Below are 16,413 nucleotides of genomic sequence, written 5' to 3'. Positions count from 1 at the left end.
GGGTTGTTCAGCCTGGAAAAGGGAGGGCTTTGGGGTGATCTAATTGCAGCCTTCCAGTACATGAAGGGAGCCCACAAGAAAGATGGAGTGAAACTTTTTACAAGGGCTTGTTTTTACAGGACAAGGGACAACAGCTTCAAACTGAAGAAGGGTAGGTTTAGATTAGATATAAGACAGAAATTTTTCACAATGAGAGCGGTGAAACCCTGGCACAGGTTGCCCAGTGATATCCCATCACTGTAAACATTCAAGGTCAGGTTGGATGGGGCACTGAGAAACCAGATCTTGTTGAAGATGTCCCTGTTCATTTCATGGGGGCTGGACTAGATGACTTTTAAAGGTCCCTTCCAACTCAAACCATTCTATGATTCTACTACAGAGACAGTCCCTGCTCAGCCACAGGAAGAGGAGAGGAGCTCATGGCCACATGTGTTTGGTTGGGTTATGGGGACATAAACAAAAAGTATCTATGAATGAAGTTCCTGTAATAACAAATTCCCTCTTAGGTAGGACTGAGCTGAGACCAGCAAAATGAAGCTGCATACGACTTAAGATTTAGACAGATAAATGTGAATATCTGGGCTATAATAAAGGAGCAATTTGTGTGAAGGGAGATTGCATTATGCTTATTCAAAGTCAAATTTATTTCTTCCCTTTCTTATTAAGAATCTCATTTTAAAAATCCCAGCCTCAGGTCAGGGTTATACTTATAGGGCTGACTTCATATCTGGCAGTGCAGAATTCAAAATTCCTGCAAAATTCCTTGCTGTAGTCAATCAACAGCATAAGCCCCCTACTCGGGACAAGAATTTTTTTATTTTTCTTTTAATTAAAAAATAGCCAGAGGGCATGTACAGCTTAAATTACTTGCATAGAAAAAAATGCTTCTCTAAGAAACCTATTAGGAGATATGGCTTGAGAGCAACAGAAGCACTTCAGACTAAACAGAAGTTTAATTTTTTTAAGGTAATGGAGAGGAAGAGAGATATTCTGAAGAGTTTTCTTTAGCTAATTTTGGACTGTCATTTTCTGCCCTGAAGCTGTAGTTGAGTTATCTCTGAGGAGATCAAGAAAGAGCTGTTGGGGGAAGAGTCAGTCACTTAGCAGAATGGTGGAAGGAACTTGTCTGTGTGTGGATCTCTGCCAGTGTGGGTTTGTTTAAAATATGCAAACCTTGGATCCAAGTCAGTTCCAAAAATACAATCCAATGATAGCTACAGCAGTTTGGCTTGCACATCAGCTGGCATTTTTATGACATACATATTGTTAGTTGGTATAAAGCACCTGGAAGCTCTAATGCAAACAAGAGTGGCAAACAACCTCCACTGCCCCCCCAAAACATAGAAGGTGAAAACCAAAATCCCAGAATCACACACACCTTTTGGCTTCCCAAAGCCACACTGCATTGAGGACATGGAGTCCTCCTTGCCTGCAAGAAACGCGACCACATGTTTCGGCAACCTGTCTGCTTGCCCTAGGGAGAGATGCAAAAGCCCTGTGCCATCTGAACACAGTAACAGAAAGACTCAAGCCAAAGAAGACTATGAGTTGTCATTTTTAGCTGGTAGGTGGGGAGTCAATAGCACCAGGTTGTGCTGAGTCAGCCAGAGCCAACAGCATTTCAATCAGAGTCTACATTTCCAAGGGACTTAGAGTTAAGTAGCACATATCCTTCCCTGGCTTGGCCAGTATGCAATTCCAGGATCTGACAGGTTGTTCTGCAATTTCTTTTAGGGAAGCATCAAAAAATGACATACTCTACTCCACCCCTCCCTCTCCTAATTTTCTTCTGATATACCTCATTTTCATGCAAATGATGCAGAATCCTCCTGCACCTCACTCTGTAGTAGCAACATTGAAAAAAAATGCCCTGAAATGGCAGATTAGGTTCAGAATTATTCCTCCTTTGAGAGGCAATGACCACATAATAGCGTTACACTCTAGTTAGGCTTAAAAGCAAAGCCTTGAATTAGAGAGCAGATCATTTCAGTGACCAGACATGAGGCTTAAATGACTGAGAATTTCATGCAAAAATATGGATGGGCTCATTTAAATACTAACAAGCTGTTGTCTTGGCCTATCTGCAGAATAACTGAAGAGGGATAGATGAAGTCTGAAACAGCAGCTGTGACTTTTGAACTACTCTTCTGCAAATGGATGAGGGGGACAGCAAGGGGGACAGAACAACCGATGTGGGTAATGCTGAAGAAAAACATAATGTCACACAGAAGGAGGGATTTCTCCCTCATCACCAGGACAGGAATTTTTTTCTTCCCTAGCTACTAGATGAGGACTTCCCTAGCTTTGTAGCAAGAGCCCTCTGCAGCTATCTGGGCATAGATGAAGACCAAGGAACACCTATAACTCCAAGTCTTGATCCCTGGTTTCCTAAGGAATATGAAGTAATTCATCTAAGTTGAACAGCAAACAAAACAAAAGGGAATTCATCAATAGATTAGAGCAGGATTTCTCTATCTTTGTGAGTGTGTGGATCCTCTTTTGGCTTATCTGCTTGTATGTGATCCTAAGTCAGCAGCAGATAAGCTCCTCCAGTCCAGGAGCACAGGCTGCAGTCCCAGGCTGTGAACATTTTCTTCCTACTCCATTATGTGAGAACTGAGCAGCAAAGAGAGATTCAAGATGGTGAGCAGCTAACAAACTAGTGGAAGCCCTTAAAGTCTGTGACTTCACCTGGATCTCATGGCCCTGCCCTGGAATAGTAACCAGTGTTGCCAGCTCAGAGAAGATGGAGTTGATTCAGACAGCTGCTGACACTCCATTGTTCCTTTTTGACTTTCCCAGCTACAGGCAACAGCATCATGTAGGCAGCAGTGATGGCTGAAATAAAAGAAACTTGACTTTAGTACGTGTAACATACATTGGGGCAACAAAGAGTCTGCAAGAGAAAGAAGCCTTGACTGTGACCCTACCAGGACTTGTGTCTTCTGGCCAGCTTTGCCAGAATGCATGATTTACACTGGAGCTGAGTGCAGGGAAAGGAGACCCATTAGGAGAAGAAGAAAGCTACATTGTTCCTTAGCTGACTGCATGTTTTGTGCCGCTGGCACATGCAGTCATCTGGGAAGCAGCAGCAGAAAGTTGCATGGTGGCAAACTTTAAAAATACCTTTCAAGTGAAACTACCACCACACCATCAGTGGTTTATGCTGACACGTTAAACTTCATAGGGAGAGAGAAGAGCTGCACCACAAGCTCTGTTCAAAGGCAGCTGTAAGAAACTGTCACCTCTTCATTGTCCGTTACCAGTTCTGATCTTACCCAGGTGACCTTAACATTCACTAACCTATCAAAAATAATACGGATCTGACCTGGCAAGTTTGATCCTGTGACTGCCAAAGCTGGATTTTCCTTCCACACCTCCTGCCGCTAACAACCTCTGGGATGTAAAGAGCATTTTCAATGGCTCAAAGCAGCCTTTTCAGTACAGGAAAGAAAGAAAAAGGATTTGTCAAGCTGAACATAGAAATCTTGCAGTGTCCTGAAATGTCTTTCATTTATATGTATTTTTTAACTACAGGGCCTTCAGTCATCTAGAAGGCCCTGTAAAGACAAGGTAAGCATTACCCTTTCCAGACAGATATCTTGCCATCTCTCAAGCTCTGTGTACAGTCTCTAGACTTCATCTCTTTTGAGGCCTTAAACCTGATGTGTAGTGGAAATGAGACCAAGCCCATTTCCAAAAACACAGGGCATCCCCTTCTACAAGATGAGGCAGAAAATGTGCTAGCAGCAGCCACTTTAGAGATCCATGGCACACACCTTATCAGTCAGAGAAGAAAAAGATATATTCTGCTGGGATAATTAGGAGATTAAGTGAAGGTAATGCAGTCATGTTTCCCTGCTTGTTTAAAAGAATAGAAGCTGGAGAGACAATTTAATGCCAGTTTTCACTACAAGAGATAAAAAACGACAGGGACATAATAAATATAACACCTTCTGCCTGGGTTGCCTGGGATACAGCATCTAGGAAAGATAGACAGAATAGGTGAAGTACAAACCAGTCCCAATTCTCACAGCAATCATTGCCACCAGAATGCATTCATGTTGTGCCATTTTACATCTTGTTATAACCTTTGTCACAAGAATGAGGTTATTGGACAAGAAAGGGTTTTCCATATTGGCTTTAGAAGTATTGCTGCCATTTCCTTGATCTTTTCAATATTCTGTACTTGATCGGTTTGCCATCCCAATTTCCCCTTGTTTACAGGCTCTGTACCTTGTAGCTGACCAGGCAATTCAAGTAGATAAAGGACCACTAAAAAATCCCTGCCTTGTAGCACTTTGTTCTGCCAGAGTAATCAAGGAGCAGGGGTCATATCTTTCTGCTAGTATAAATAGGTGTAGCTTCAATTATGCCAGTTAGGTTTATTCTCTGCAACAGGCCTTGAGCAAGCAAGGTCCACTCTGCAGTCTATTGAACAGGTCTACAGAAATTCCAAAATAAATTGAAAGTTTCCATAAAAAAATGTAGAATTACAATTCCTTTTTCTTTCTATGGCACTTCTGGTGAAATGAAAAACTCTAAATAGATTCTGCCTAAAAATATCATAAATAATTAAAAGGAAAATCTGTAAGATTAAATTCTTTAAAATAGTTCTTAAATTCAGCTTTGTCTGTACTGGAGGCAGAACTCTGAACCTCTTTTTGGCAATGCCTAGATCAGCCCTTTGCAAAGGTACAAAATCCTAAGCCTGCCACAGCTTAATGCTGCCTTTCCATCTACTTCACTGGGTTTTTAAAGCACTGCTTTGGTCTACAGCTTCATTTTTCTCCTTCAAAAGGGCAATAACAGTATTTTTTCCACCTCATTTACTTATATGAAGAATTTTTAAGACAGAGGTTACAAACTCTAGTATGCCTAACACTCAAAATAGGCAAGTAATTTCAAAAGGTACTTCGCCCCAGCACAGCCTGAAACAACTACCAGCTACCAGTGGCAGAGATGGTTAAAATAGGTTGCCTAGCCAGACGTACGGGTCAGAATTCCCTGCAAGGGGAAAAAGCATCTCTTTCCATGTTAAGTAGCATGCAACGTATGGAAACCCTAGTCTCTGTTCCATTAGGGAAATAACAACCCTTTCACCTGCTGAAACCCAAACTTCTCCTTTCAAGTACCAATACTGACAGAGCCCCTCTGTCAGCAGGTGAACTGCACCGCCCCTCACATTCATTTGGGCCACTTCGTATGGAGCACCACAGTGATATCAGAATCCTGTGGAGGCAGCTCTGCCTAAACACATTCTTTGCACAGTGACGAGTCCTGGATGCCGCATCAGCACCAAAATTGCCATCACGAGCTCCGTGCGCCTCTTTGGCAGTGAGAATGTCACTTGTGCTCAGAGAGCAAGGGATCCAGAGGCTGCCCTCGAGCTCCTCAACCTACCAGCTGATGTTGCAATTTTCAGGCAGTTTGCAAAGCCTGTATGGAAATTTATAGCAAAATAATCAACCGGGGAGAGCAAAGCTCTCCCCAGGTGAGTGAGACACTTGGTGCATTGACTGCATCAGGTATGGACCCTGAACAGTGAAGGTCAGCACAGAGCTCTTCCATAGAGGTTGCTTATTTTTTTACTCTAAATAACAGTGTTTTCTGTTTGCAGTCCTACAACACAGTATTAAAAGGGTTACACTGTGTAAACATGCAATATACTTTCCACTATATAGGATAAAGTATAAATGCTCAAAAAATTACAGTATCTTTGAACTTCCCAGATCAATCTGATTGAACTACATACATCATTTTAAGTTTACAATACACTTCTTGACATCAAAGGAGGGGAAGAAAAAAAGGATAGTGTGCTTTTTTTTAATCAGGCTGATCAGAAGTACTGCTGTGACATCTCTTCTATGGAGTTTCAATAATTCAGTGATTTTCTTTTAAATTGCACTATTTTGTATATTTTAATCTCTTGTTTTATTTGGCTGCCTTTGAATTTGTTTCCAGGGAGCTCTTATGTTAGAATCTTGGTACTATTTTTTTGCTATTGGTTTGGCATTTTAGAATTTCAATGTTCGTAAGAAACTTGAACTGGGAATAACTTGGCTTCATATTAGTAAAATTAATTGATTGAAGGAAATTCAGCAAAGAATCACAAAAAAAAAACCCTGCCTCATACTGATCTGATTTATTAAGGACCCATTTCTCTCCCTCTGGAGTTAACTTTGAGATTGTTTTATTTACTCCTAAACAGCTCACATCCACTGAATACATGCATACAGTTTAGGACCTTGTGCATAGACTTGCCAGAAAAAAAGCTGCTTTGCTCTCTCCATCTACATTGGCTTAGTGAGTGGGGGAGCCATTGATTTAGAGGCACATTTTTAGCTCCTATACATCAGTTTAGGGGCCTTGATATCAGCTGGGTTAGGCTGCTTTTCATGGAGTCATAGAATGATTTGGGTTGTAAGGGACCTTAATGATGATCTAGTTCCAAGCCCCCTGCCATGGGCAGGGGCACCTTCAACTAGACCGGGTTGCTCAGAGCTCCATCCAGCCTGGCCTTGAACACTACCATGGATGTGTCATCCACAACTTCTCTGGGCAACCTGCTCCAGTGACTCACCACCCTCAAAGTAAAAATTTTTTCCTAAGATCCAATCTAAACCTACTCCCTTTTAGTTTGAATCCATTCCCCTCTTGTCTTGTTACTACATGCTCTTGTAGAAAGTCCCTCTCTGTCTTTCCTGTAGTCTCTCTTCATCAGTTAAGATTCAGTCCCTTGGTCTTCCTTTAATTTCCCAACAATTTCAGTAATGTGCAAATTATGCTAGAATACTAAAGTAGCACAGCTTCTTTTCTAACCCTGTGCAGCAAGCAGAGGTCACTAGGTAAGCTTTTTCTTCTTTGCTCTCTGAATTTTAATTGTGGTTATTTCACAGCTTGGCTCTAATTTCCAACACTAATTTATAATGAAATCTCTGTATTTTGCTTAGCTTCTGGCTTTACATTTCCTGCTTGCTGAGTTGCTCTGGATATTGTTAGCTGACTCCCTGCTGAGAAACTCCACGTAATTGCAAAAAAATTTTGCAGTGCCCTTCCCCAAAGGTTTTCCAGGTAGAGTTAGCTAGAATCAGACTTCTGCCCTACAACTCAGCACCGTTTCCTCTTTTTGCCTCATCTCTGTTTAACACAGTGAATAAACAAAATGCACAGACCTTAAAAATACGTAAAACTTGCAATAATCTAGGTCCTAATTATAAAAAGAGAGTTGGCCAAGCTTGTCATAAGAGCAGCTTGCTGGAACAGTCACTAAAGGCAATAGAATATATGATGGTGGCATCTAGAAAGACCATATGCCATTAAATAAAGTTAGCAGTCAGTATGAGGTACCCAGACAATTTCCACACAATCCTTCCACCAACAATTCCCAACGCTTTGATTCATTTGCTAACAGGGAGGCTGAAGTCACACACCTTCCCCAGCTCAGTTGACTGTAGGTGCTAGGAGCAGCCAAAATGCAGGCAGTGGGGTCCTTTTAGCAAATGGGGAACTATTTGATGCAAGAAAGAATCTCACAAGCTGGCTCTAAATCAAGGACATTTTAAACATCAGCCCTGCAAGCTTCACTTAAATGCAGCAAGTGCAAGCCCAGCCATCACTGAAAGATTTTTACAGCAGAAGCCAGATAGGAGCAGCAGTGACATTGCCTAACCAGGGATGAGATACCCCCTTCACCAGCCTCTGAAGTGTGACAGGGCTGCAAGGCAACTGGGAACACACTCAGCAGAGCACACAGCCATCTCACATGTCACTTGTTCTGCTCTATCACTCCTTCCTAGTTTTAAGTTAAATGGATCCTTGCTAGAGCTCCAGCTCACCGATCCTTGCTTCTGTTAGCCAATGGAAATATTCCCACAAGTAAGGTCTAAGCAGTCTGGTCTGCAAGACCTTGCCTTTTGCTCCAGCCCGGCACCACCATTGCGGTGTGTTTGATTTATGGTTAATATTCCTGTCAGCACCACAGGCCTTTGACACTCAAACCACATTACTCAATTCCACCTACTGCTGCCAATAACAAGCGCTGAAGTTTCAGTTCCCAGCAGTTTGATATGTGAAGCTGAAGAACAGTTAGATTATCACCAGTTATGCAGACAGCACATTTGACAGCCTCGCAATGATCTTTTCAGCTCTCAGTTATTGCAGCTACAGTGTGGAAATCACAAAAGGGGCGTGCACTGAATATGCACTACGAAGACATCTACTTTGGAAGAGGCAGGCTTCTGGATAAATACATTTTATAACATAATTTGGCAACTCAAAATCATCATCTTTATATCTTGGTAGAGAAGTGGTTTTCCATGTAAATTAATTATGGTAAGCTTGACTCACATCAACACTAAAAGAGATGGTGGGAATGAAAATTTTCAGCACCAATTCTGTGCTGTAGAAAACTCTCACATGACAAATGTCAATAGTACTACAGTTTACCCCTGCAGACAACAGTTGTAACTGAATTTCAATATCTGGTTGATTAAAAAAAATAAATCTTTCCCCATTTAAAATATTTGCCAGTATAAAGGAAAATCAAAATTATAGAAATCAATATTTTAACTTATATAGACACACTTGAAATTTCTCAAACCAAGCAATCCACATCACTAATCTCTTAAAAATTGTGGTTTAAGTCAATTATTGTTGGGGTGGGAAGAGGGGCTTAAGTTGGACACAGTTTTACTCTGATTATTGTAATGAAAGGGTAATACAGAAACACTAAAAGACAGACATCAGCACGACTGAAAAATTCTTTGGAAATATTATCAAAGTTTCTTTGAATTCTACCTTTAGATAACAATCCACAGTTTGTTTGCAGATACTATAAAATAAATAACACAGAACCCTATTGCTAGTTACTGTCTTTGCATAACATATGCTGGCAGGTTCCTATTTGACTGAGCTGTCAAAGGTACCTACTACTATTTTCATGTAATTTTTTCCATTGTTCCAATAAAACTTGGAGCAAACACGGAAATTTTTAGTGGCCAACAATAGTAGTTCAGAGGAGTTACAAGGACACAGCAAGCTTCCTCTGGGTGCTCTGTCCCCATTAAACTCTTTTGCTATTATTTGAAAAGCTGGCATGTATTTAATTTGAGTGCCTACTAGACTGAATATGGGATATTGTATTCCAACACAGTCAGTGCTGGCACCTCTGATCTCACTGAAGGCATGAGTATAGATATTTATCTTTGGTCCTGAAGAAGCTTGGACCACTTCATCACGGACAGCATAAGTACCAGAGAGCTGCCAATATCTGATAACTATTTTTGCTTCCTCTGCTACTAGTCCTGCAACACAGAGGAGTTATCCAAAGTTAAGCATGACCAAACATTGGCACAAGTGTCCAGAGGGACTGTGGGATTTTAATTCTTGGAAAAACTCAAAACTTAACTGGACAAGACTCAAGCAACCTGCTTTTATAGGACCTACTTTGAGCAAAAAGATAAAGCAGAAACGTCCATTTCTAAATTATAGCATGTCCAAATTTTAGGAAGGTTTTGAACTCAAGAGGGCTCTCTTCTGCCACTTCCTTAACTGTTGGAGAATCAACAGTAACACAAATCATCTCCATCACACAGTGAACAGTCCAAGACAGGTAGATAAACAGCCTGTGCCTTACTCTTCCTGATATGTGTTTTCCCCTGTGAGGAAATGCTCTGATTTTATTCAAATACTCAGGAACAGGTTTTAGAGAAAAGACCCACAGCCAGCATTATCTCATTTGTGTTATTTGCTCACCACAGTGTGGAATTTAGACCAGCACACAAGAAAGGTGAAGGTGAGTTTCCCATTCCCAATTTCATGCAAAACTATCAGAGAAAGAACAGGTATCTTTAACTTGGAAATGATTGCATACATTTCTTCTTAGTAGCTGCAATAAAGATCTTTGCAAGAATAAACAGGCAAACTGCTATTTCAGGCAGCATTTCAGCTATCTTGCCAAGATATTCCTTTTTATGTGGTCATCAGTAAGAAGCCTACTAGATTTATCACATAAGAAAAAGGGAGCTTGGGGCCCAGTGGCTGAGTAATATAGACCAAGGCTTGGAATTCTATGTGTTGTACTAATGGCTCTGCCACCCACAGCACTTAGACCAGCAGGCCCTCGGCTTGTGGTGCTACTCATCTGACTTCATCAACAGCACACACAGTTGGAGATTTGCACAGTGGGGACTCATCTCTTAAAAAAATAATAATAAAAAAAATCAGGTAGCAGCAGTGAGAATGTTTTCATTGATATGGAAAGCAGCTCAACATGAAGAGCAAACATGCTAATAGCACAGACAGGTATGCAGCACAAAGAATAAAAATAGTGCAGCCCTCTGTTGAGCAACTTGTATTCAAGATTTATTGATTCTATCTTCCACCAAATGAGAAATAAGTGGAGCAAATCAAAGCATAAGCTAAACGGAGCAGAACAACATGAAACTTGTGCAGGACCAGCAGCTCCATGCCCATTGCCTGAGGCAATCTGCTGCTGAAGGATAACGTGCCAATGCTAATCAGATGATCAGTTCCCCTTCCCATTAGGCATTCTGCTAACTCAACAGATAAGCCTTCACTCTCCTGTGGTTCCTCTACAAATGCCAGCTTAACCTGGGAGGTAGCCCTGTTTCCCTTCTGAGATACATTTCAATATTCTTATTATTCCTTGGTCTCAAGCACAGTCCTGGAGATGCTGACACCATCCCCACTCCCCACCCCATGTTACTGAGCTCTAGCCAGCCTGCAGCACTGCACTGCCAGCCTTCCAAATGCTGCCAGCCATCTTGCCCTTTTAAGAAAAAATATGTGATCCTGCAGAGCGTGGGCTGCCAAAAGACTGCATTCTGATCCCTGAACAGAGAGAAGACTAAATTACAGCAGGCATGGTAGAGTATGCAGTGGTAAGAAACAAGCTACAATTACTTCTTTGACAATCTGAGAATCTTCCCTGCACTCAGAGACAAAAAGCCTTCGAGCAGCTTTTGCTGGTCACATGCTCACACATATTTTCATTTTATCCAGTGCTAATGTATTAAAAAAAAAACCCAGAAAAACAAAACAACGTCACAGCAGACTGTGGAAGAAGTCCAATTGTAGACTGCATTATTTTCAAGGCCATAAATTTCCCATCTCATCTTATTCAAAAGTAAATACAACACTGCTTTCTGTCAAGGAAAAGAGAGAAATGCTCTCTCTAGGACACCTCAAGGAATCACAGGGCAGGAAGACATACAACAGATTTTATCCATATTCAATGTTGTCTGCTTAATGGCTGGGTTGGCTTAAAGGGCCCGATTCAAAGCTCTTGGAAGTCAGTGGTTTCCATTAGGCTTTGAATACATCCCAGTTACTGATAAATAAAATAATGGTCAAGTGGGGAATGATGTACAGAGCAAAAAAACCCCTCTCCATACTAAGTAGGATTGATTCATTTTGGTGTGTGCTCAATCATCTGCTAACACAAAATATAAATAAGTGCTTGTGTGTATATTCTCTATTGAAGAAGATATATTCCAGAATGAGTAATGCTTTTCAACTGCCGAGACAGACATGCCACTCACCATGTCAGATATATCACATACAAGCTCTGACACATTGCCTGCTAAATGAGACAGATTAGCTATTACACTGAACACATCAGCCCTTAACTGGCTGTATTCACAACTGGGTCAGATATGCAGCATGCTCAAAGTTACCACCTACTGATTCACAGAGATAATTTAGTAAGCTGCATCTACAGAGTGCCTTTCCCACCACAATCTATAATAAGGTAAGCTTCATATAATGTGCCTGCTTGGAATCAAACTCATTGCTGTGCAACAGCCATTAATGGAAAATATATCACCTTCAAAAATTTGGCTTTCTGGGGACACACTGAGCATGTGACTGGGTGAAGTCACTGACAGAAAATGTTACAGTCTACAGTAGGAACAGTATTTTTCTTTTTTTTTGCAAAGTTGTTATTACTCTTCAAACACAGGGGACACCAGCCAAATGTTCAAGTAACTGGAACAAGCACTGTCAGAACAGAAGTGCTCTCTCTACCATAAGAGACCCAGCATCAGTCTTTTGTATCAGCTTTCAGAGACATTTCTGAAAAATTTAGCAAGCAGGCAAACAAAAAATTCCCCCCAGGACAAGCAGAGCTCAGATACTTGATCACTGCTGATGCCTAAACTACAGGATAAGGTAGTTTAAATACCTACTTTCTTAAAGCTCAGCATCAGAATTCAGATGGCACTTTAGTTAAGGAGCACAAGTTTACCTACTGCATGAGATGACCTGGGGTTTACTTACTGCTGATATTAGCCTTTTGTGAGTGAGATAAGGGGGATTATTTAATATTAATCCGCATCTACTTTTGCACCCATTTCCAACAGTGCCAATGCAAATACACTTTGGGAAGCAGGCAGAATGGAGAGACAAGAGATGAATAGGCTGCCTAGCACCTGCGTTTCTCAGTTTTGCACCATTACAAACAGCTGTTTTTCCATGCCCACCTCATATAGACCAGGTAATAAAACATGCTTTCTTTTCTTCTGAAGCCACTAGTTCAAATTAACAATCACTGTCATGTAAACAGGAAACCAGGGACTTTGCACTTACTTACACATTACACTTATCCAAGCTCTTCAGGGCAGTGCTTGACAGGTGATGTCCACCTGACAAATGTCAGTGCACTTGCCTTCTCATGGCACCAGGAACTGAACCTCCAGGACAGGGAACAGTGCTGGATTACAAATCAGATTTGTGTGAAGGACAAAAACAAAAACAGATGAAGCAGGAGACTAACCACAGGGCTGCATACAGGTATTAGTTGTCTTTTTCAGAGTTGTCATTTTGCAAAACGGGCCTGTTCAGTGCCATAAAAAATAATAAAGTAGCCAAACTTGAATGCAGGAATATCTTCACTTTCAGACAGCCCTTCTTCTCCATAGGATTGCCCTAATAAAATACTTCCCCCTCATTTGCAGGTTTGATAGTAACTCACCCTACTAAGCTTAAATATTCCCTAGTCTCTAACATACCTCTCACCTTGGGTTCACTTTGTTTCACCTGGAGGTTCAAGCAACCACATAGAACTCCTGCTAAACTGTTAGCCCACCTGCCCTCCCACCTTGCACAAACAGTCACACATGCTGTGGCTGTTTTGTGAGAAGCAGGAGAGAGAACTGTTCCTCGTCATCCCCCCAGGTACAAAGGGACAAAGTTGTAACACCTGGGAATTAATTCACAGTCCCCAGTACAACTAGGACATAGTTTTGCTTTTGCAGTGTGGACCATATTTGTATCTGCTGCTCATTAACACAATATTGATTACACTGGAAACTATCAAGGATCTTGGTTGATACATATACTTAAAGAGGAACTATAAACCCATCCATTTTCAGGAAGACACTGAAATATATACCTTGCAAGTAGACTACAGCCCTTGCTAAAGCTTTCAGAGTCAGAACCAGAGATAAAGCTGTTCTAGACTAAGACTGTACCAATGCTAATGGACCTGTTTCATTATCAGTGCTGGTTCCTAGAGGGGACCTACTCCAGTCATCTCACCTCATCTCAGCAAAGCTATCATATGTCAGACACAACACCACCTCTGCTAGGTCTCACTGTCTGCATCTCATCAATTAATGATGAACTAAAATGAATAAATCAAGTGCACACAAAAAGGTGCAAAAAGGTCAGATCTAGAAACCAGCTATGCCAATTGCTCCCACAGAAAAACATGGGAGCAGAGAGAGGTTAAGCCCTTCAGTGCCTCTGTTTATACAACTGCTTAATAGGAGCTGAGCTTCATGAAAAATCTAATTCATGGTCTAATGTTGTTCATTCATTTCCTTTCAGTAAGTAATATCTCTTTTGCTATTTTAATTGAGTCTTTGGGGTTTAGTCTTTTACATTAATTTTAATATTCACTCCATAGAAACAAACTGATATGTCAACTGTTAAGCACATGGGGTTCCAACTAGAGAGGTTTATAGCTGAAGTTTCTCTAAAACACAGAACCCTGAATAGAGGCATAGCACAAGCCATATAGGTGAAGGAAGTGAGAGAAAGCAAGAGCTGATGACAGCATGCTTTTGTGATGAGGCCAAATATTAACACAAATAACACTTGCAACTGCTGCTGTTGCTGCAAAAAAAAAGCAACTACACTTGTCTTCCCTTTTGTTCGGATTCTTGATGCTTTTTTCTTCCTAATAGCAGCACACCCAACTGCAGGAAAGAGTCCACTTCTTTAGTCCAATTCCCATATGCTTCACTGCAGCTGGTTCAATTTTTTAGCAGAAGACAAAACACAGCTATTTTGCACTGTGATCTGTTTTGTCATACAGTAAGATTGCCAGCCATGCAGAAAACATGACAGCAGGTTGTATTTCAGCCTGAAGTCTAAAGATATATTTCAGTGCACAAAGTCTTCTCTTACAGTAATGGGTTACTTCTTGTTACAGTAGATCTGTTTATGTGTCTCAGTGTGTTTAGAACAATAAACAAGATCTGTACTATTCACTGGGCAATCTCTGGAGACAAAGAGGTAGTTGCATTTAAAAGTGGGCATTAATAGATTTTATGGTGAGATGGTAATTGGAAAAAAAGCTTTGGGAAGAACCTCTACTCAAAGTTCAGCACCGTGGAGTATTTTAATCAGTCTTTTGAAAAAAAATTGGCTTTTGCTTGTCTGAGCATTTAGGGGCCACTAGACTATTCCCCCAAATAAGCTGGCCAAAGTTGCATTTATGAAGTGGTCAGGACTTGCAAAAGCCATGTTCTCAGTCTAAATCAAGTTTGTATCAAATAAGGTTACTCAGCTCAGACAGTGACATGTGAGCCACCCTGGCATAGCCTCAGCCTTACTTGGCTGCTGCATCCCATACTGACAGAGGCAGTTTGGCTGCTTTGGTAGGATCAGGTGTGCAGAGCATGATCCATCTCTGAATCACCGATAAAAGCAACATCCAGGGAACACTGAAGTGTTCAGCTGGCAAACAGCTGCCCCATCTCCCATCCTGGTCACAAGCCCCATTTCTCCTGCCTGCAGAATAATTCAGAACCGTCTAACTTTTTCCATCCCTTCTTTGTCAAAAGAGTTGCAGAAGGAATCTTCAGAAATGGAGATGGTGAAAAAAGGGATAGCCTAAGAGATGGTGAAAAAAGGGATAGCCTAAGAGCCATCACCTTTTTCAGCACCACTGTTTTCTCGGTCAACCCAGTTATTGGGGTTCATTTTCATGTCCCTGAGGGTGAAAAACTCCATAACCTTTCTACTGCAGAATTTGGCTACAATTTTTTACACTTTCTCAGATGTATAAGACTTTCTTTGCTTTCCCTCTAGAAGATGGAAGTGATGCCTACAGTTCTGCATCTTCCTAGAGAGCTGGTGCAAACAATATTACCAAGATGAGAAAACTGCTTCAGTCTCAAATACAAAATTGCTGGCACTCCCACACAGCCCAAGAAGCAGTGTCCACGAACATTTTGCTCAGGTTTTTCATAGTCACACCATATATATTAGGAATGAACTGCAGGTCAAATAGTCTGGCAATTCACTTGCTAGCTTAGAAGCTTGAGGCTCTGCCTCAGGGCCTTTCACATCAGCAGCTATTAACTACAAAGAAATGTCACCTGTGGTGATCATTATTGTTAATTATGGAATTCCTCTATCCACACATCTCCATACTAAAAGCTTTTCCTACCAGACTCCTTCCTCCATCATGATGGACCAGATTGCTATGATTATCATACCTGTAGAAGCACAAAGCAATGAACAGTACTGTCTTCCCAAAATCCAGGCTGCTACACTTTATCCACACTGGCTCCAGTAACAGAGACCAGGCAAAGGCTCAAGCCCTGCTTATTGCTGTCTTCTTCCCTTATTTGCAGGATTATCTGGTATTCAGACTGCCCACAGTCTTGATGTATATGAAGCCAGAACCGTTCACCTACGCCCAGGTGGATGAGATTTTAGTATCTGGTTAAGAAAACACAGGATGGATGGCATTTATGGATTCATGCAAGGCTTTTCCTCAAAGGGCAAGGACAATTTGAAAAGAGAGGAAAAGCAACAGTAAATCTACAATGTTCAGAGGAAAGAGGAAGCTACCTACATCTCATGGACAAAGATTTTCTCTTGCATGTGATCTGTGAGCTGCCTGATGTTCTGTGCTTGCACTGCCTTACAGCACAAGCAGACAAGGGTTGAAGCAAAAAAGGGGATGAAGAGCACTTTCCAGAACAAGTAAATGAAAGCTGGAAATGACCACAGTGCAGCACAGAGCCTTGATGTATACAACTACAACCACCACAATGTGATACTTGCTTATATTTTGCAGGTTTCTACTCAACCATTAAGGCCCAAGAGATCATCTCTCGCCCTTACCTAAAGACAATTTCGATTCACAGCTTTCCA

The sequence above is a fragment of the Pseudopipra pipra genome, chromosome 4 (genome assembly GCF_036250125.1).
Source record: "Pseudopipra pipra isolate bDixPip1 chromosome 4, bDixPip1.hap1, whole genome shotgun sequence".
In the NCBI taxonomy this organism is placed as follows: Eukaryota; Metazoa; Chordata; class Aves; order Passeriformes; family Pipridae; genus Pseudopipra; species Pseudopipra pipra.
This window is presented reverse-complemented; position numbering follows the sequence as displayed.